General features: G+C 48.7%; 1 long non-coding RNA gene across 2 annotated transcripts in view; it reads right to left on the reverse strand.

The window, feature by feature from the left end:
* The window catches only part of LOC142293783 (uncharacterized), a 113662-nt gene that overhangs the window by 65149 nt on the left and 25408 nt on the right, over positions 1 to 23105 (reverse strand). For both annotated transcript variants that reach the window (XR_012751294.1, XR_012751293.1), the window contains exon 2: positions 5458 to 5547. This is a non-coding gene — a long non-coding RNA (uncharacterized LOC142293783). The remainder of the gene's footprint in view (positions 1 to 5457; positions 5548 to 23105) is intronic.

Here is a 23105-nt window from a genome sequence, read left to right on the forward strand (position 1 = left end):
CCCAGGAACTCGCGGACGCCTATATACATCACATCTTCCGCTTGCATGGCTTTCCATCACACATTGTGTCCGACAGAGGAACTCAGTTCACCTCCCGCTTCTGGAGGGCTCTCTGTAAACATCTGGGAGTAACTCTGGACTTTTCTTCTGCCTACCATCCTCAGTCGAACGGCCAAGTGGAACGGGTCAATCAGATATTGACCTCTTTCTTACGTCACTACGTCAACACCCATCATGACGATTGGTCCACGCTTCTTCCTTGGGCTGAATTCTCCCATAATCACCACGTCAGTGAGTCCTCCTCCAGTTCTCCCTTCCATGTCGTCTACGGACTTCAGCCTTCTGTCCCATTGCCTGTATCCTCTTCCTCGGATATCCCTGCTGCTGATGCGGTAGTCCGTGACTTTACAACCATTTGGGACTCAGTTAAGGCGTCCCTTGCACGTGCATCCCTGCGGATGAAGAGACACGCAGACAAGAGACGTCTGGATCCTCCGTGTTTCTCCCCCGGAGATCTCGTCTGGCTTGCGTCCAAGTACGTCCGATTGAAGTTGCCATCCTACAAGCTGGGACCTCGCTACATCGGACCATTTAAAGTCCTCGGCAAGATCAATGAGGTCTCCTACAAACTGCAGCTCCCGGCCACGATGAGGATACCCAACTCCTTCCATGTCTCTCTGCTCAAGCCGGTTGTCCTTGGTCCCTTCTCCGCTGCTGCCAGTCCGGCTCCTCCTCCTTTTGCTGATGACGACATCTATGCGGTAAGGGATATCGTGGCCATGAAGACCGTACGGGGTCGACAGTTCTTCCTGGTGGACTGGGCAGGGTATGGTCCTGAGGATAGGTCCTGGGAGCCCAGGGAGAATGTGGGCACTCCTCTGATCCGTGCCTTCCTGTCCCGGTTGCGGGGAGGGGAGCGTGGGGGGGGGGTACTGTCACACTCCCCGGGTCCTCTGCTCCGCTCCCCGGCTCACCTGCCACGCTCCCCGCTCTCCAGCCTCCATTGCCCGCGCTTCCCAGGCCTCCTGGTCCCCGCTCCCGGCGCCCGTCGGCTTCCCAGCCCCAGCCCGGCTCTGCTGCTTCCTCCTCTCAGCTTCCTGCCCTGGCTTCTGGCACCCGGGCCGCGCGCATGCGCATTAGGGCGCGCGCGCGGTCACTGACCCTTTCTTAAAGGGCCAGTGTCCACTGACAGGAAATGAAGCACACAGGTACAGGGTATAAAGGGGTTTAATGTCCAAGGGGGCGGGGCCTGTTCTTCGAGTTTCCCAAGCTAGGAGTCAGGTCTCCTTGTGTTCCTGTGAGATACTTACCTCTCTCTCTTCTAGAGCCGATCCTGCATTGCCATCCGGTCCTGCCGAATCCCGAACCCCGAACGCTGCCTATCTGCCATCCTGACAGTCCGTTCCATCTCTGTTCCCTGCGGTGACCCGTCATCTCGCTCCAACGGTTCCGGACCCCGCCTGACATCATCCCGGCTTCCGAACCTGAGCTCCGTCACCCGGACTACCATCAGTGACCCCGTGGTCCCAGGGACTTCTCCATTGTGCTCTTGTGCGCGGACTGTCCTGCTACCTATAGTGCTCCGGCTACCGAACCCCTTACCTTCATCAAGGAGTTCGGCCCAGTGGATCCACCTCCCGGGTCTGCCCATCCACCTGGCCCTAACAGCGGGTCGCCGGCCAGAGCGACGGTCGCAGGGCAGGTGAGTGCATGTGAAGCTGGCGTAGCGATAATCATTGCTACGCCAACTATCACAAGATATCGTACCTGCGACGGGGGCGGGGACTATCGCGTGTGACATCGCAGCATCGGCTTGCGATGTTGCAACGTGCAAAGTCCGCCTTAGACTGAGAGAATACCAGGAGGGGACCCCCAGACGCTCCAAGCCACGGGGACCCACCAACCAGAGATGGGTGCAGGCGAAGACAGCCACCAGGTCACCACACCGGCACTGGAACTAAGGGGACCAGTGGTGAGGACCAGCCTTCACCGGGTTGCCAGCCTTTACAAACTCGTGAGTAAAGATACCAGTTACATTACAATCTCTTGTGTGGCCTGCCTTCTTTCTGCGCCGAACAACATCATCTATCCCCTGGGGCTTGGCTCTACTTGCGGAGGGCCCAACCTCCAGGCTGCCACTAACACCAGCCCCAGTAGTGAGAACTGTGCAGCGGCGGCTCCACTAAAATAGCCGCAACCCGCAAGTGGCGTCTTGATAAAAACTTTTATTACAATTCCCCTGTAAATAACAGCGTTTTAAAGTGACCCAAAGGGACACGGAACCGGGCAAAGGCCACCCAGTAAACTGTCCCAACATAACCAGGCCCGGAACTAAGTACCCCGTAGGCCTGGGGTGAGTCATTATACTGATGTAGATGGCATAAAATCAGTCAGACAATGTACTGTACAGGACAGAAGGTGCACATAAGCTCTAAGTGAATTCTACGCTTATACGAGATAGTTTGATGATATCTCAGAGTAGTAGGGCTAGTCAGGTCAGGTGCACAGGGAAAGGGGGAGGGGTCTGCAGCACTGAGAAAAAGTAAGTGCTACTGGGAAATGTAGGTTTTTGCAGATAAGAATAGTACCGCCCATTAACCTATGTGAAGCTGGCTGGATGAACTAAGGGGCAGATAGAACACATAAAAAGGTACAAGAAAGAAACTGCATGTTGTGCTTAGACTGTATATTAACAATAAATATGCATTCACTGTGCTTCATGAAAAATAAGCAGTTCAAAGAATAGCCTTTTAAACTGGCCTAAACCAGCTTTATTTTACTCCTCGTACAAACAAAGCAATTTTCATTTCACCAGCTACAGTATGCACAAAAAAAAAACGTAACTTACCAAGCTCTATGAATTGCACCTCTTGCCAACCACATTAAAACACATACCAAATTGTTTTACCAGTATCAGAACTCTATCCGAGCCTCGGATCCTTCACATGTTAAAGGGCCCTCACAGTCAATAATGAGGTTTAGTGGAAACCACAAACTTCCCTTTGCAATAGAGCAAGATGTAGTACACTATTACAATAGTAGATACTATATTTATACACTGGACTAGCAAAAGGGTATGTTTTGTACTTTTGACTGTTATGCGGGCTTTACACGTTACGAGCTATCGTGCGATTGCATGAGCGATCATACCCGCCCCCGTCGTTTGTGCGTCACGGGCAAATTGCTGCCCGTGTCGCACAAAGTCGTTAAACCACCGTCACACGTACTTACCTGCTGAGCGACCTCGCTGTGGGCGGCGAACATCCTCTTCCTGAAGGGAGAGGGACGTTCGGCGTCACAGCGATGTCACACAGCCGCCGACCAATAGAAGTGGAGGGGCAGAGATGAGCGGGACGTAAATATCCCGCCCACCTCCTTCCTTCTGCATAGCCGGCGGGTGCCGCGGGATGCAGGTAAGCTGTGTTTATCGTTATCGGGGTGTCACACGGAGCAATGTGTGCTACCCCGGGTATGATGAACAACCGGCGCCATGTTAAATAAACAATTTTTTAAAACTTAGCGACGAGTACACGACTCACGATTTGTGAGCGATTCTGCATCGCTCGGAGGTGTCACACGAGACGACGTCATGAACGATGCCGGATGTGCGTCACGAAAACCGTGACCCCGACGATGCATCGCACGATAGCTCGTCTCGTGTAAAGCCCGCATTAGTCTCCATATCTCACCATCCACTACAGATTTGAATGTGAGACTACCATCATTTTATAGACAATCATCTAGGCTATCTCATACATAAATTTAACTTTCAACTATTTAGCGTATGATTAGTTATGCAGATTATTGTCATGTCACTGCATTGTTACTGTTTTGCTCTTTGTGTTTGAAAATGGTTTTTCTTCCTGTATGCTACAAATTACAACATACTCTCACATTTCCCAATAGCAAAATGTGTTATTAGATTAATTTCCAAGCAAAATGTCACTTGTTTGAATAGAAGAGAAACCATGAAGATTTCTCAAGAAGAGAGAAACAGCTTTATCCAGATCAACGATAGTGGTCTTTTGTCCTAGAAAATTGACAAACTGCATCATGTGAGTGCCATGACAGATGGAAGAATATAAAATGAAGTCCATCGATCCATTCAAAAGCCAAGGGGTGGATGTCCAGGCAAAATACTGGAGTCAACAAGTTGGTTCATCACAAGGTCTATCAGTTCTGCTGCGACAAACACAGCAGTGGATGTGGCTTGGATGCTTCATAATAGTGAAATCACAGACGTACATGTAAGCACCATGCATGATGCACAAGTCTGGAATGGTGGCCGAAAAAAGGTGAAAAAGCTTTGACTTTAATATCGTCATAAGGCGCGTCAGCTTGAGTTTACAAAATATTACAAAAAGTTGATCGAAAATAAGATTGTCCGGCAACGGTGCTTCCAAGGTAAAAAATTCAGTTTTATTGTGGACATTATGCCAATGGCTAAGACTGCTCGCTCGGTCGAAACGCGTCTTAGGGTTATACAAGACGCTTTTCAACCAAGCGAGCGGTCTTAGCCATTGGTATAATGTCCACAATAAAACTGAAATTTTTACCTTTGAAGCATCGTTGCTGGACAATCTCCTTTTCTATTGAAGTTTCTGCTGACTTTCTGACACGAGAACCCTTCCAGATTTTATGGCATGGTGAGCTGGAATATTTTTCTCTTGACGGTTTACAAAACGTTGATAGCAGAGGATTGGAAGTGATGATTTGGAGCGATGAGACGAAAGTCAGTAGACTAAACTCTGATGGGTGCAAATGGGTCCGTCAGAAAGAAGGGAAAAAAGGGCTAATGGATCAATACTTGACCAGGTTCGATGGTGGTCTCAATGTAGATCTATGTGTGAGTATCCTACAAGATGAGGTACTTCGTACACGTCAGTACTATGGGTATGAAAAGGACAACATAGTGTTCCAGCAGGACAACGACCCAAAACGTACTTCCAGATTAGTGAAAACATGGTTCAATGACAAGTAGAGGTGCTGAATTGGCCCCACAGTCCCCAGACCTCAATCCAATCAAACACTTGTAGGTAGAGTTGAAGAAAAAGCTGTAGACATACCCAAGTGAGTCAGCCAGTATGCACCAATGAGAAAGTGTAGAAGAGACTTGGCATCAGAAGGATTCAGGCAGTGTTGAAAGACAAAGGTAGATTTACCAAATAGTAACAAAATAATAAAAATTGTAATTTAGATTTTTAGGAGCAAAACAGTAACAATGCAGTGACATGACAAGAATTTGCATAACTGCATAACTAATTATTAGATGCTGAATAGTTAAGTCAAATTTATGTATAAGATAGCCAAGATGATTGTCTCACACTCAAAGCTGTTTTGGATGTGAAACAAGGAAAGTCAAAAGTTCAAAACATTGTTGCCCTTGCTTATCCGTTTATATAGAGAAAATGTAGAGACATGCAGAAATACACATAATATGAAAAGTAGGTTACTTACATCAGACATTGTCAGAAGTCAGAATGAAAGTGACTCTTCAGTCTTAGCAAGGTTCTCGCCTCAAACACAGGAGAAACTACCCTTTTAGTGCTAAAAAAGGAAATGATTATCAGGTTTGCAAAATATATAATTTCCTATCTATATAAATATATATATCTATATATATAGATACACACACACACACACACACACGAGGGGCTGCGCCAATAAGTCTTTGGCTTTATCCAGAAAGAAGCGAGATAAGATGATGAAACTGTACATTTATTCCACATACTCTCCACTGATGTCAGCGTACTTCTTACATCGGTCGGTATTCCAAGTTCTGTAAGCCTAGCAAAAAGAAGGATTTTGATTGTGCCTCAAACCAGGCATCCTTAGCAGTCGAGGCATCAGAAATGGTGTGAAATTTGCTACCCTTGAAGTGTTTCTTCAGGTTTGGAAGTAGAGGATAGTTGGAGGGAGCTCGATCAGGTGAATAAGGTGGGTGGTCAACCAGCTGGAAGCCCAGCTCTGACACTTTTGCCAGGGTCATTTGTACAGTGTGAGAGGAGGCGTTGTCTTGCAGGAACAAGATTCCTTTGGACAGCTTGCCACACCTTTTGGCCTCCAAAGCTGCCTTCATTTGGTCCAAAAGTTCAATTTAATGCCTTGCATTGATGATCGAACCTTTATGAAGGTAGTCCACTAGCAGCACACCCTCCTTATCCCAGAACACAGACGCCATCACCTTAGTGGCTGATTTTTGCACACTGGACTTCTTTGGACAAGGAGAACCACTGTGCCTCTACTCTTGACTGCTCCTTGTTTTCAGGGTCATACAAATAAATCCAGGTTTCATCCATAGTGACTAGTGAATCTAAGAAGTTCTTATCAGTCCGGAAACGCTGACAAATGAACCAGGAGATTTTCACTCGCATGCTTCTCTGATCTGTTGTCAAACATTTGGGGACCACCTTTGCAGATAGCTTCCTCATGTCCAAATGTTCATGGATAATGACTAGAGATGAGCGAACGCGTCGGCTCGAGGTCGGTTCGCCGAACAGAGGTCCCGTTCGAGCTCGGTTCGTCGAACGTTCGACGAACCGAACTCGAACTGCATAGGAAACAATGGCAGGCAATCACAAACACATAAAAACACCTAGAAAACACCCTCAAAGGTGTCCAAAAGGTGATAAACAACTCACAACACAACACAAACACATGGGAAAGTGACAAGAACAAATTTTCATGTGAAAACAAAAGAGCGTAATGAGGAAAAAGAGGACGAGACACAGATATAGGCATGGCACACCCTTCTAAAATCATGTAAAACACCGCAAGGTGACTCCAAGCGGAGTCTCCCTTTTTTCCAAAAATTGGGCCACACAGACACCCACCCCTTCAGTGGCAGCACTTGTGCCCCAGTTGTACACTTCACAGCTAGATTTGCATCAAGCACATTCAAAAATACGCCATTCTTAACCGTCCCCAGGATGACAACGGGGTAGGTAGCATAGTCTTTGCTGAACCATGACTTGTTCATCTTGGCTCCTTTTAAAAACAATGTAAGCAAGGGTTACTCCAAGCGGAGTCTCCCTTTTTTCAAAAAATTGGGCCACACAGACACCCCATCAGTGGCAGCACTTGTGCCCTAGTTGCAAACAGGATGTTTTGATTTGCATCAAGCACATTCAAAAATACGCCATTCTTAACCGTCCCCAGGATGACACCGGGGTAGGTAGCAAAGTCTTTCCTGATCCCAGCTCTGTTCATCTTGGATCATTTTTAAAAACAATGTAAGTAAGGGTTACTCCAAGCGGAGTCTCCCTTTTTTTCCAAAAATTGTGCCCCACACACACCCACCCATTCAGTGGCAGCACTTGTGCCCTAGTTGTACACTTCACAGCTAGATTTGCATCAAGCACATTCAAAAATACGCCATTCTTAACCGTCCCCAGGATGACTCCGGGGTAGGTAGCAAAGTCTTTCCTGATCCCAGCTCTGTTCATCTTGGATCATTTTTAAAAAACACAGCAAGCAAGGGTTACTCCAAGCGGAGTTTCCCTTTTTTAAAAAAATTGGGCCACACAGACACCCCATCAGTGGCAGCACTTGTGCCCTAGTTGCAAACAGGATGTTTTGATTTGCATCAAGCACATTCAAAAATACGCCATTCTTAACCGTCCCCAGGATGACACCGGGGTAGGTAGCAAAACCTTTCCTGATCCCAGCTCTGTTCATCTTGGATCATTTTTAAAAACAATGTAAGTAAGGGTTACTCCAAGCGGAGTCTCCCTTTTTTTCCAAAAATTGTGCCCCACACACACCCACCCATTCAGTGGCAGCACTTGTGCCCCAGTTGTACACTTCACAGCTAGATTTGCATCAAGCACATTCAAAAATACGCCATTCTTAACCGTCCCCAGGATGACAACGGGGTAGGTAGCAAAGTCTTTGCTGAACCATGACTTTTTCATCTTGGCTCCTTTTAAAAACAATGTAAGCAAGGGTTACTCCAAGCGGAGTCTCCCTTTTTTCAAAAAATTGGGCCACACAGACACCCACCCCTTCAGTGGCAGCACTTGTGCCCCAGTTGTACATTTCACAGCTAGATTTGCATCAAGCACATTCAAAAATACGCCATTATTAACCGTCCCCAGGATGACACCGGGGTAGGTAGCAAAGTCTTTGCTAAACCATGACTTGTTCATCTTGGCTCCTTTTAAAAAAACACAGCAATCAAGGGTTACTCCAAGCGGAGTCTCCCTTTTTTTCCAAAAATTGTGCCCCACACACACCCACCCATTCAGTGGCAGCACTTGTGCCCTAGTTGTACACTTCACAGCTAGATTTGCATCAAGCACATTCAAAAATACGCCATTCTTAACTGTCCCCAGGATGACAACGGGGTAGGTAGCAAAGTCTTTGCTGAACCATGACTTGTTCATCTTGGCTCCTTTTAAAAACAATGTAAGCAAGGGTTACTCCAAGCGGAGTCTCCCTTTTTTCAAAAAATTGGGCCACACAGACACCCCATCAGTGGCAGCACTTGTGCCCAAGTTCAAACAGGATGTTTTGATTTGCATCAAGCACATTCCAAATCCACAAGCATTTACTCTCCCCAGGATGACACAGGGGTAGTAAATTCCTTGTGGATCCATGACTTTTTCATTTTGATGAACGTTAGTCTGTCCACATTGTCACTGGACAGACGCGTGCGCTTATCTGTCAGCACACACCCAGCAGCACTGAAGACACGTTCAGAGACAACGCTGGCAGCTGGACACGACAAAATCTCCAAGGCTTAAGTGGAGAGCTCTGGACATTTTTCAAGATTTGAAGCCCAAAATGAGCAAGGCTCCATTTGCAAAGTCATGGCATCGATGTTCATTTGGAGATACTCCTGGGAGATTCACTCCCTGCACCTGCACGGTTGTTTGGTGGAAAAGCCGAGCTAAGATCGAGAAACAGCTTCTGCTGATACTCCTGCATACGTGCGTCCCTTTCTATGGCTGGAATTATGTCACAAAATTTGGACTTGTACCGGGGATCTAATAGTGTGGCAAGCCAGTAGTCATCATCACTTCTAATTTTGACAATACGAGGGTCATGTTGGAGGTAGTGCAGCAAGAAAGCACTCATGTGTCTTGCGCAGCCATGCGGACCAAGTCCACGCTGTGTTTGTGGCATAGAGGTGCTAACCGTTCTTTCTTCCTCTGACATCTCCCCCCAACCTCTTTCAACTGAAATTTGACCAAGGTCTCCCTCATCCGCTGAGTCTTCCCTGTCCATGGACAGTTCGTCCTCCATTTCTTCATGTTCTCCTGCACCTTCCTCAACATTTCGCCTGCTACCATGCGCCCTTGTTGATCCCTGTCCCCCATGATCCCATGCCTGCCGCGTTGGTGATGATGAACGTCTGGACCTTGGAGATGTTGTTATGTCTTGCGCATATGAATCCTCCTGTAGTTCCTCCCTTTCCTGTTGTCCCACCCCCTGACTCCGAATAGTGTTTAGCGTGTGCTCCAGCATGTAAATGACTGGAATTGTCATGCTGATAATGGCATTGTCAGCGCTAAACATATTCGTCGCCATGTCAAAACTGTGCAGAAGGGTGCATAGGTCCTTGATCTGAGACCACTCCATCAGGGTGATCTGCCCCACCTCTGCATCTCGTTGGCCCAGGCTATACGTCATGATGTATTGCACCAGGGCTCGGCGGTGCTGCCACAGTCGCTGTAACATGTGGAGAGTCGAATTCCAGCGTGTCGGCACATCGCATTTCAGGCGATGAACCGGCAGGCCGAAAGACTTCTGGAGCGATGCAAGTCGCTCAGCTGCGGCGCTTGAATGGCGGAAGTGAGCAGACAGTTTTCGTGCCCTGGTCAGAAGGCATCTAGGCCGGGATAGTGTGTTAAAAATTGCTGGACAACAAGGTTCAACACGTGAGCCATACAAGGTACGTGTCACCTTGCCCAGGCGAAGGGCCGCATCCAGGTTTGCAGCATTGTCGCACATGGCCTTACCAGGCTGCAGGTTGAGTGGAGACAACCATTTATTAAACTCGGACCGCAGAGCTGACCACAACTCCTCAGCTGTGTGACTCTTATTCCCAAGACATGTCAAGCTAAAGACCGCCTGATGCCGTTGAGCTCTGCTGCCAGCATAGTAATGAGGGGTGCGTGATTCCTTCTGCGCAGTGAGAACGCTGGTGGCCTGACCAGGCAGGCTTGGGGCGGAGGTGGAGGACCCAGACGAGGTGGAGGAGGCAGAAGCAGTGGCGGAACTTGGACAGACAGAGGATTGACACACAAATCGTGGGGACGGCAAGACTTGTGCAGCAGACCCTTCACCATCTATCACCATAGTTACCCAGTGCCCAGTCAGCGACATGTAACGTCCCTGTCCATGCTTACTGGTCCAAGTATCGGTGGTAAAATGCACCCGTTCACACACAGAGTTTCTCAAGGAAGCGGTGATGTTGTGTGCGACATGCTGGTGTAGCGCGGGCACACTTTTCTTAGAGAAGTAGTGGTGACTGGGCATCTGGTACTGGGGCACAGCGACAGACATAAGGTCTCCAAAATCCTGTGTGTCCACCAGGCGGAAAGGCAGCATTTCGGTAGCCAAGAGCTTACAGAGGGATAAAGTCAACCTCTTAGCTTTGTCATGAGTCGCAGGAAATGGCCTTTTATTTGTCCACATCTGAGGGACAGAGATCTGGCTGCTGTGTGTAGACGGTGTTGAGTAGGGTGTCCCTGGAAAAATGCAGGTTTGTGAGGAAAGTGCAGTCGGAGACATGATGTTGCCTTCATCCAACGTTGGTGCTATCGATGTCTGAGAGAGCTGTATACACGCACTTGTTTCCCCTTCCAAACCAACTGACGACCTACCAAGCAAACTGCCTGTTGCGGTTACAGTGGTGGAAGTTGTGCGTGGAAAACCAGGTGTGACAGCTGTCCCCACAGTCCTAGAAGATGAAGAGCGCGCGGATGCACTGGAAGGGGCAGGCCCTGGATGGTTCGCTCTGCTAGGCCGCATTGCAGCACGGTGAGCTTCCCACTGGGACCTATGATATTTATTCATGTGACGATTCATGGAAGAAGTTGTCAAACTGCTGAGGTTTTGACCTCTACTAACAGAATCACGACAAATTTTACACATCACATAATTTGGGCGATCTTTTTCTATGTCAAAAAAGGACCAGGCTAGGCAAGGCTTAGAGGGCATGCGACCTGCTGAGCCCCCCCGACTAGTGCTCAGAGGCAGAGTGGTGGCTGATGATGCAGTTGTAGACATGCTACCAGTGCTCCGACTCTGTCCAGGAAGGCGCAAGGTAACTTCGTCGTCGGTTGCATCCTCCTCCACCGCCTCTGTTGACCTCCTCGAGTGCCTGACTGTGGGTTGACAGTAGGTGGGATCTAGAACTTCCTCATCAATTGTTGTGTTTGCACTCCCCTCACCCTCAGACCGAGCCTCTTCTTGCCCTGACCGAATATTTAAGTTGTCATCCCAATCTGGTATCGGCGTCTCATCATCATCAGTATGTTCCTCATTGTCTATAACCACAGGTGTTACAGTTTGTGACAAAGGGTCAACATTATGCTCAGAAACTTGGTCCTCACGGCCTGAATCAGAGTCACAAAGGTTCTGGGCATCACTGCAGACCATTTCCTGGTCTGTACTCACTGTAGCTTGGGAGCAGACCTCTGATTCCCAGGCTATAGTGTGACTAAACAGCTCTGCAGACTCACTTCCACCATACTGTGCAGGGCTGATGGAGACTTCAGAGCTGGGAGAAAGCAAGTTGATTGGGATGACAACTCAGAGGACTGGTGTTTTTTGGATGCGGTAGTTGAGGTGGCTGAGAGGGCACTTGTTGGACCACTTGAGATCCAGTCAAGCATTTTCCTTTTTTGGCCATCATCTAACTTTGTTCCAGTTGTTCGTGTCCGTAAAAAAGGGAGCACATCAGATTGTCCACGGTAAGTAGTAGACATCTTACTTTTGCTGGTAGATGGTCTATCTTCAGCAGATGTTAATGGAGCTTTGCCACCTTCCCCACGGACAAACCCTTTTTTTCCTTTTCCAACACGCCTCTTTCCCTTTCCACCAGCATCTGTCATTTTGCCACTCATGTTGATTGCGACAAGATTGTGCACTTAAAATGTGGTAGTAAAAATTGAGAGGTGGTGTAGATTGCAGCGGTGGTCTAGCTTTATTAACAGCAGAATAATAAAGAATAATCATCCCTGACAATGCAACTACGGCCCTTAAACTGGCAGCATAAATTGCTAGTATAATGGCTTAGTTATAATGAGTTTGAGTGTGCAATGCAGGCAGACGTGTTGCAAATATCTTTGCACTTGTGGGACGATACAGAAGTCCAACAGCCACGTTTAGGATGCCACTAAGTTCACTCAGTGTTTGCTAGTATAATGGCTTAGTAACAATGAGTTTGAGTGTGCAATGCAGGCAGAGGTGCTGCAAATATCTTTGCACTTGTGGGACGATACAGAAGTCCAACAGCCACGTTTAGGATGCCACTAAGTTCACTCAGTGTTTGCTAGTATAATGGCTTAGTAACAATGAGTTGGAGTGTGCAATGCAGGCAGACGTGCTGCAAATATCTTTGCACTAGTGGGACTATACAGAAGTCCAATAGCCACGTTTAGGATGCCACTAAGTTCACTCAGTGTTTGCTAGTATAATGGCTTAGTAACAATGAGTTTGAGTGTGCAATGCAGGCAGAGGTGCTGCAAATATCTTTGCACTAGTGGGACGATACAGAAGTCCAACAGCCACTTTTACGATGCCACTAAGTTCACTCAGTGTTTGCTAGTATAATGGCTTAGTAACAATGAGTTTGAGGGTGCAATGCATGCAGAGGTGCTGCAAATATCTTTGCACTTGTGGGACGATACAGAAGTCCAACAGCCACGTTTAGGATGCCACTAAGTTCACTCAGTGTTTGCTAGTATAATGGCTTAGTAACAATGAGTTTGAGTGTGCAATGCAGGCAGAGGTGCTGCAAATATCTTTGCACTTGTGGGACGATACAGAAGTCTAACAGCCACGTTTAGGATGCCACTAAGTTCACTCAGTTTTTGCTAGTATAAAGGCTTAGTAACAATGAGTTTGAGTGTGCAATGCAGGCAGACGTGCTGCAAATATCTTTGCACTAATGGGACGATACAGAAGTCCAACAGCCACTTTTATGATGCCACTAAGTTCACTCAGTGTTTGCTAGTATAATGGCTTAGTAACAATGAGTATGAGTGTGCAATGCAGGCAGAGGTGCTGCAAATATCTTTGCACTTGTGGGACGATACAGAAGTCCAACAGCCAGGTTTAGGATGCCACTAAGTTCACTCAGTGTTTGCTAGTATAATGGCTTAGTAACAATGAGTTTTAGTGTGCAATGCAGGCAGACGTGCTTCAAATATCTTTGCACTAGTGGGACAATACAGAAGTCCAACAACCACGTTTAGGATGCCACTAAGTTCACTCAGTGTTTGCTAGTATAATGGCTTAGTAACAATGAGTTGGAGTGTGCAATGCAGGCAGACGTGCTGCAAATATCTTTGCACTACTGGGGCAATACAGCAGTCCAACAGCCACGTTTAGGATGCCACTAAGTTCACTCAGTGTTTGCTAGTATAATGGCTTAGTAACAATGAGTTTTAGTGTGCAATGCAGGCAGACGTGCTGCAAATATTTTTGCACTACTGGAGCAATACAGCAGTCCAACAGCCACGTTTAGGATGCCACTAGGTTCACTCAGTGTTTGCTAGTATAATGGCTTAGTAACAATGAGTTTTAGTGTGCAATGCAGGCAGACGTGCTGCAAATATCTTTGCACTAGTGGGACAATACAGAAGTCGAACAGCCACGTTTAGGATGCCACTAAGTTCACTCAGTGTTTGCTAGTATAATGGCTTAGTAACAATGAGTTTGAGTGTGCAATGCAGGCAGAGGTGCTGCAAATATCTTTGCACTAGTGAGACTATACAGAAGTCCAATAGCCACGTTTAGGATGCAACTAAGTTCACTCAGTGTTTGCTAGTATAATGGCTTAGTAACAATGAGTTTTAGTGTGCAATGCAGGCAGACGTGCTGCCAATATCTTTGCACTAGTGGGACTATACAGAAGTCCAATATCCACGTTTAGGATGCCACTAAGTTCACTCAGTGTTTGCTAGTATAATGGCTTAGTAACAATGAGTTTGAGTGTGCAATGCAGGCAGAGGTGCTGCAAATATCTTTGCACTCGTGGGACGATACAGAAGTCCAACAGCCACGTTTAGGATGCCACTAAGTTCACTCAGTGTTTGCTAGTATAATGGCTTAGTAACAATGAGTTGGAGTGTGCAATGCAGGCAGACGTGCTGCAAACATCTTTGCACTAGTGGGACTATACAATAGTCCAATAGCCACGTTTAGGATGCCACTAAGTTCACTCAGTGTTTGCTAGTATAATGGCTTAGTAACAATGAGTTGGAGTGTGCAATGCAGGCAGACGTGCTGCAAATATCTTTGCACTACTGGGGCAATACAGCAGTCCAACAGCCACGTTTAGGATGCCACTAAGTTCACTCAGTGTTTGCTAGTATAATGGCTTAGTAACAATGAGTTTTAGTGTGCAATGCAGGCAGACGTGCTGCAAATATTTTTGCACTACTGGGGCAATACAGCAGTCCAACAGCCACGTTTAGGATGCCACTAGGTTCACTCAGTATTTGCTAGTATAATGGCTTAGTAACAATGAGTTGGAGTGTGCAAAGGGCAGGAGGGTACAGTGGCAGGGTTGTGGGTCTCTGGGTAGAGGAAAGGAAGCCTGCTTTTCTATCCCTCCTAATGGGGAAATGCAGCGAGGAAATCCCTGACCTTAGCAAACACAGACGCTGTCATCTTGTGTAGCTGTTAAACTCTGTTTTAAACTCTGTCACCTATGGCTCTGACCCTGCCGGTCCTTAAAAGGACTGATAGAAAGTGCTATCCCTAAGCTGTCCAGCGCTGTGTATGGAGCGTATACAGCAGTATCTGCGATAGGAGCTGCGCCAGTGATGTCTGACACCAAGGACGCAGAAGGCAGATAATGGCGTCCTGGAGGAAAATGTCCGGTTTTATAATGTAGGGTCATGTGACATGGACATCCTATCACACATTCCATTGCTTCTCTGGCTAAAAGTCCACTTAGCTGTGTGTGTGTCTGGGATTGGCTGACATGCTGGCCCGCCCCACTACACGCGCGCGCTTAGGGAAGGAAGACAAGGGAAAAAAAAAAAAATGGTGATCGCCATTATCCAAACAGCAGTGATCTGAATGCGCTGTTCCCGTACACTATACACTGAAATGTCATAATAGTGTGAGTCACAGAGTGACTTACACTATTACAGGGGAAAGCCAGCTAGGAATTAGCTGTTTTTTTTGCTGCTAGAACCGTTCTCAAACGTATCTAGAACTATCGAGCTTTAGCAAAAAAGCTCGATTTCTAGTTCGATCTAGAACAGCCCCAAAATCACTCGAGCCGCGAACTGGAGAACCTCGAACCGCGAACCACGCTCAACTCTAATAATGACGCAAACATGTTCACAGGAAATCCCCATGATGTCTGCTATTGCTTTAGCTGAAATTCGTCGATTCTCCAGTACAAGGTTGTGCACAGCATCGACGATGTCTGGAACAACAACCGCTCTCAGTCGTCCAGGACGTTCCTCATCATTGGTGCTGAAATAATCCGTTTTAAATTTGGCAACCCAATTCTTTACTGTGGAATATGAGGGGCATTGATACCCGATGTCTGCGACATATCACCATTAATATCCTTTGTGGACTTTCCTTGCAGAAACAAGAATTTTATCACTGCTCTGCACTCAGTTGCTGTGAATATCGCATAAGACTACCCCATTTTGTTTTCCCGCATGCATAGAACACTGTTGCCATAAGCAACAAATGCAAAATTTTTGAAAACATATATTAGACACATACGGCTTTCACGTGATGTAACATTCGTTACCATAGAAACAAAAAAAGATCACAAAGCCAAAGACTTATAAGCAGCCCCTCGTATATATATATATATATATATATATATATATATATATATATATATAGGCCTCATTCAGACATATGTATTTCTATACTATGTGAAAAAAACAAAATAAAAAACAAATGTAATGACTTTTAACAGTATTTTGGTTAGTATTTTACATCAGTATTTATTATCCAAAGCCAGGGGTGTTGTTGGGTCAGAATAGATCAGGGACCCAAGCCCTGAGACTTTTTTTTCCAGCCAACCACCCTGGCCAAACAAAAAATATAACAAACAATATAACACTCTGACAACACATAATGTAGGAGACGTTACTTCCAGTCCTATACCGTGTGCAGAATTATTAGGCAAGTTCTATTTTAGTGAATTTTTTTATTATTGATCAACAACTATGTTCTCAATCAACCCCAAAGACTCATAAATATTAAAGCTTAATATTTTTGGAAGTTGGAGTGTTTTTTTTTAGATTTTTCTATCTTAGGAGGATATCTGTTTTTGCAGGTAACTATTACTGTGCAGAATATTTAGGCAACTTAATAAAAACCAGATATATTCCCATTTCACTTGTTTATTTTCACTAGGTAAACCAATATAACAGCACAAAATTTAGACATAAACATTTCTGACATGCAAAAACAAAACCCCCAAAAACTAGTTACCAATATAGCCACCTTCCTTTATGACACTCAACAGCCTACCATCCATAGATTCTGTCAGTTGCTTGATCTGTTAACAATCAACATTGTGTGCAGCTGCCACCACAGCCTCCCAGACACTGTTCCGAGAGGTGTACTGTTTTCCCTCCCTGTAGATCTTACATTTTATGAGGGACCACAGGTTCTCTATGGTGTTCAGATCAGGTGAACAAGGGGGCCATGTCATTGTTTTTTCATCTTTTAGACCTTTACTGGCCAGCCATGCTGTGGAGTAGTTCGATGTGTTGCGGGCGGAGGAGGGGACGCCGCGCTCTCCCACTGCTCGGGTCCAGCTGCCGCTGCGGCTGCTGCAGCTGCTCGGTGGCTCGAGCGATGAGCCGGATCCCGAGGACTCGAGCGGCACTCCTCGCCCGTGAGTGAAAAGGGGATTGGGTTTTGGGATAGTTTATTGTCCGTGACGCCACCCACGGTTGTGGTGATTTGTTAACACCACCGCTGCTCTGTATGGGGAGCCCGGGAGTGATGGTATGGAGCAGCCAGTTGTTGATGTGCCCCTCCGTGGGTAGGGGTTGTGGTGCTCCCGGGACCCAGTGATGGGGTTGGTATGGTGGACAGGCGGGTATGGGGCCTGTGGAGGTGCAGGGGCGCAGGGGCAGCGCTGTGCCGCACGGCATGGAGGTACTCACTCAGCCAGTAAACACGACACAGTTCTTGGTAAACAAACGGCTGGTTGGATGGGTCCCTCGGACGGTTACAGTGCTGCGGTTCCCTGCAGTTAGCGGTGACGGTCTCTTCCCTGCACCTATGTAAAGTCTCTTTGGTAGCGATGGGTCCCCACCGGTTACCCGCTCCCCGGCTTGGATATGTACCGGAGGAGCCTCTCTCTTGCCCGCAGGTGCTGGCCCTGGGAAACTGGTGCCTTGGCGGTGGCGGTGTCTCCCCTTAATGGTCGGACTGTTGCCTTCAATCGGGACTTGGTTGTTAGGAGACAGAGGTCCCCTTCACTGACGGATTTGGCAAATTATGGCGACTCCTAGCCTTGCCGGGATCCGAAAGGCCCCTGCCCTGGTGCTGACTGTTCTTCGTATACTGCTCCGGTACCGCCGGGTCACCACCCGTCCGCGATCCTTCCAGCAACCTCCAAGCAGTCCCCCTGCAGACTATCACCGCCGTCTGCTGACCTTGCTGTCTCAGTCCGGGGCACACACCCGGACCAACTTCAGGCTTGCTTAACTGTTCCTTTTCTGTCACCACTCTTACTGTCCTCCTTTACCACTTCACTTCCTTCTACTTCACACTCCTAAACTGAACTTTCCACTTCTTCCTCCAAACTCTATCTGCCTGGTTCCTCCCGCCTCCAGGGCTGTGTACTCCTCGATGGGCGGAGCCAACCGCCTGGCCCACCCCCTGGTGTGGACATCAGCCCCTGGAGGAAGGCAACAAGGATTTTAGTTAGCTAGGTGTAGCTGCAGGGAATGTGGGGGTGCATGTGATGTTGTGACCTGTGACCCCTGGCTTGCCCAGGGCGTCACATTCCCCCTTAGCAAAACGCAGACCGTCCTCGGGCTGCCCGTCCAACACCGGTTTTATTTTCCTTTTGTTTTCTGAAAATATATAAAAGGTAAAACGGTAACATATATACAAATTATGACATCATCCCACATCGGGAGGTTCAGTTCTTAAACGTTGCAATTATTAAAACGGTTAACGGTTACGGTCTCCGCTCTCTCCCACCCAAGTAACCTGGCCCTGATGCTGCCCCTAAAACCCAGGCAGCACCCCTTGACCCCAGTCCTGAACCAGTTACCCGAGCGGGATCTGTCCTTCCCCTCCAGAGGGTAGCCACCGGTTCCTGTGGTGGCTGGGCCCCAGCCTGCTCCACTGCGGGCCCTCCCTCCAACCTGCCTCTCCGGAGGCGGTAATTGCGGAAACGGTAACGGTAACACAACTTATTTACAAGCCACTTAACGTTTGTGGTTGCCCTGCAAGTTCACGGGCTTGTCCATAGAAAGTTCTCTATGCAAACTTTCAAGCGGTCCCCACGGGGACAACGGTGCCGGCAACGGCCGGTTTCCAAATCACGGTTGAATCAGGTGAACTTCACGGTTCTATTTACTTATCATTATCAGCAGAACTTTCAAACAAACACACTGGTGGTCCCAACGGGGAAGGTGCAGCGGTGCTCCGCTGCCATTACTCATACTCTTCTGCTGAGGCGGACCCACCCTCTGCAACCAGCATATCAAACATGCACTGACATGCCTGCTGTGACAGGGATACCCGGTACCCATTTCCACCGGTACGCGGGGTATGGAAAACCACGGGGTCTCCTACATAGCGGGAATGCTCACTTGCCTCTTCAAACTCAGCAGCGGACCCGGGGCTAGGGCCGGAGTCATTATCTCTTGTTCCTGCGCCAGGCGGGTTACCGCCAGCGGCCGCAGCCTCCTGGCCTCCAGCATCCAGCACATCAGATCCCTCTGCAGCAGCACGGGGCAGCAGGTCAGACGAGTTTACACTGAGGCGCCCCAGAAGTAACGGCAAGGGTGATGCAGAGGTCGAGACTAGGCCGGGCCCCTCAGCCGCAGCAGCCGGTCCTGGTAGGACATAGGGACGTGGGTCACCAGTCGGTTCTGCTACATCTGTTCCCCCTCCGTACATCGGGGCAGTTGCAATCAGCATCTCCACCTCGTTGGTCCACTGCTCCATCATCCGGAAGATCTGATCCTGTTGGCGTTGGTGGAACGCAATCACCCGGGCCTTCATCCATGCTACGGTCCCGGGCTCGGGGTCTGGCACAATCACTGCCGGGGCTTCTGGCACATTTGCATTACAGGGCTGCGGTTCTAGTGGTTCCCCCAGGGACGATTCGGGGACGTCCTGAGTGTCTGCAGCCGGTTGGTCCGCCTGGGCGGACTGGCAGGGTATCGCTACCGGTTGGGCAGGTAGCGGGCCTAGTGGCGGAGCGGCGGCAGCTAACGCGGGTAGCGGGGCGAGAGGCAGGGTGAGCGGAGGCAGGCCGGGCCCCTCAGCTTCAATGGCCGATCCCTCGGGAATACAGGGGCGTGGGTCTCTTACCCACTCCTCCAAATCCTCTTCCACCTCGCGTCTCCGCATAGCAGCCACCATGTCCGCCATGTCGGTCTCCCACTCCTCCAGGAGGAGTTGCATGTGGGCCTGCAGACGGTTACTCAGCGGGACGGTCCGGTCCCTCAACCACGTCGCCGTGCCTGGCGCGGGAGCTTCCTCGTTGGGAGTTGGGTTGTACATCTTGGCAATCGTGCCCTCCAGGAACCCAGTATTGCTGCAGAGTCCTGGCGTCTCTGCTTTTATAGCTGCGGCTACATGCGACCAGTCGCCATTTCGTCCCCTTTAGCCTCTTTCCGGCCCCTCCTCTATCGGGGCGGGGTTTTGGCCTTCGCGCCTCTACTACTCGAGAAGACGCTCGAGCGGGAACTTTTCGCGCCAAAGATGGCGACTTCTGAAATTTTCTGGCCGGATACCTCCGGCGGTCACAAGTCGCACCTCTACCCAACGGCAGAGCGGTAAGATCCTGTTCGTGACGCCAAGTTGTCGCGGGCAGAGGAGGGGACGCCGCGCTCTCCCACTGCTCGGGTCCGGCTGCCGCTGCGGCTGCTGCAGCTGCTCAGTAGCTCGAGCGATGGGCCGGATCCCGGGGACTCGAGCGGCGCTCCTCGCCCGTGAGTGAAAAGGGGATTGGGTTTTGGGATAGTTTATTGTCCGTGACGCCACCCACGGTTGTGGTGATTTGTTAACACCACCGCTGCTCTGTATGGGGAGCTCGGGAGTGATGGTATGGAGCAGCCAGTTGTTGATGTGCCCCTCCGTGGGTAGGGGTTGTGGTGCTCCTGGGACCCAGTGATGGGGTTGGTATGGTGGACAGGCGGGTATGGGGCCTGTGGAGGTGCAGGGGCGCAGGGGCAGCGCTGTGCCGCACGGCACGGAGGTACTCACTCAGCCAGTAAACACGACACAGTTCTTGGTAAACAAACGGCTGGTTGGATGGGTCCCTCGGACGGTTACGGTGCTGCGGTTCCCTGCAGTTAGCGGTGACGGTCTCTTCCCTGCACCTATGTAAAGTCTCTTTGGTAGCGATGGGTCCCCACCGGTTACCCGCTCCCCGGCTTGGATATGTGCCGGAGGAGCCTCTCTCTTGCCCGCAGGCGCTGGCCCTGGGAAACTGGTGCCTTGGCGGTGGCGGTGTCTCCCCTTAATGGTCGGACTGTTGCCTTCAATCGGGACTTGGTTGTTAGGAGACAGAGGTCCCCTTCACTGATGGATTTGGCAAATTATGGCGACTCCTAGCCTTGCCGGGATCCGAAAGGCCCCTGCCCTGGTGCTGACTGTTCTTCGTATACTGCTCCGGTACCGCCGGGTCACCACCCGTCCACGGTCCTTCCAGCAACCTCCAAGCAGTCCCCCTGCAGACTATCACCGCCGTCTGCTGACCTTGCTGTCTCAGTCCGGGGCACACACCCGGACCAACTTCAGGCTTGCTTAACTGTTCCTTTTCTGTCACCACTCTTACTGTCCTCCTTTACCACTTCACTTCCTTCTACTTCACACTCCTAAACTGAACTTTCCACTTCTTCCTCCAAACTCTATCTGCCTGGTTCCTCCCGCCTCCAGGGCTGTGTACTCCTCAGTGGGCGGAGCCAACCGCCTGGCCCACCCCCTGGTGTGGACATCAGCCCCTGGAGGAAGGCAACAAGGATTTTAGTTAGCTAGGTGTACCTGCAGGGAATGTGGGGGTGCATGTGATGTTGTGACCTGTGACCCCTGGCTTGCCCAGGGCGTCACAGATGCATGTGATGGAGCATTGTCCTGCATGAAAATCGTATTTTTCTTGAACGATACTGACTTCTTCCTGTACCACTGCTCGAAGAAGTTGTCTTCCAGAAAATGGCAGTAGGTCTGGGAGTTGAGCTTCACTCCATCCTCAACCCTAAAAGGTCCCACAAGTTCATCTTTGATGATACCAGCCCATACCAGTACCCCACCTCCACCTTCCTGGCGTCTGAGTCGGAGTGGAGCTCTCTGCCCTTTACTGATCCAGCCTCTGGCCCATCCATCTGGCCCATCAACAGTCACTCTCATTTCATCAGTTCATAAAACCTTTGAAAAATCAGTCTTAAGATATTTCTTGGCCCAGTCTTGACATTTTATCTTATGTTTCTTGTTCAAAGGTGGTAATTTTTCAGCCTTCCTTACCTTGGCCATGTCCCTGATTATGGCACACCTTGTGTTTTTTGATACTCCAGTAACGTTGCAGCTCTGAAATGTCAAACTGGTGGCATATGGCATCTTGGCAGCTTCACGCTTGATTTTCCACAATTCATGGGCAGTTATTTTGTGCCTTTTTTGCCCAACACGCTTCTTGCGACCCTGTTGGCGATTTGCCATGAAATGCTTGATTGTTCGGTGATCACGCTTCAAAAGTTTGGCAATTTCAAGACTGCTGCATCCCTATGCAAGACATCTCACAATTTTGGATTTTTCAGAGCCCGTCAAATCTCTCTTCAGACCCATTTTGCCAAAGGAAAGAAAGTAGAGTGTTGATGTCATTACACCACACCCCTCCTTATTACAGAGATGCACATAACCTGATTTACTTAATTGGTAGTTGGCTCTCTAGTCTATACAGCTTGGAGTAGGACAACATGTATAAAAAGTATCATGTGATCAAAATACTCATTTGCCTAATAATTCTGCACACAGTGTATGTAGCACCACAGATAAATAAGTAATGTAGGAGATGTTACCTGCAGTCCTATGTAACATCACAGATACCACACTGATATCTCTAAATACAGGTCATGTAGGAGATGTTACCTGCAGTCATATGTATCACCACAGATAACATAGTGATATCTCTGAGTACAGATAGTGTAGTAGATGTCTCCTGCAGTCTTATTATGTAGCACAACAAATAACACAGTGATCTCTCTGAGTATAGGTAATGTAGTAGATATCACCTGCATTCTTATATAATACCACAGATAACCTTCTGAGTACAGATAATGAAGTCCTATGTAATACCACAGATGACACAGTAATATCTCTGAGTACAGATAATGTAGTAGATGTCCCCTGCAGTCCTATGTAACACAATAGATTACTCAGTCATAACTCTGAGTACAGATAATGTAGTAGTTGTCACCTGCAGTCCTATGTACACGACACAGGGCCAGCTCCAGGATTTTGTGGGCCCTGGGTGAAAAAGGCTCAGTGGGCCCCATCCACACGTAGACACGCACATACACAGATACATACACATACAGGCATACGTACACATACAGGCATACGTAAAAGTACATATTTAAAGAGAAATTCAGAAAAATATGTGGCGCCCCTGAGGCTTCTGTCGCCACAGAGATATTGCACCTCAGCCAGAGGTGTGGTATCCCATCCCGGGAAAGAATGGGGTCAACTACCGG

The sequence above is a fragment of the Anomaloglossus baeobatrachus genome, chromosome 1, assembly GCF_048569485.1.
Source record: "Anomaloglossus baeobatrachus isolate aAnoBae1 chromosome 1, aAnoBae1.hap1, whole genome shotgun sequence".
NCBI classification, from domain to species: Eukaryota; Metazoa; Chordata; class Amphibia; order Anura; family Aromobatidae; genus Anomaloglossus; species Anomaloglossus baeobatrachus.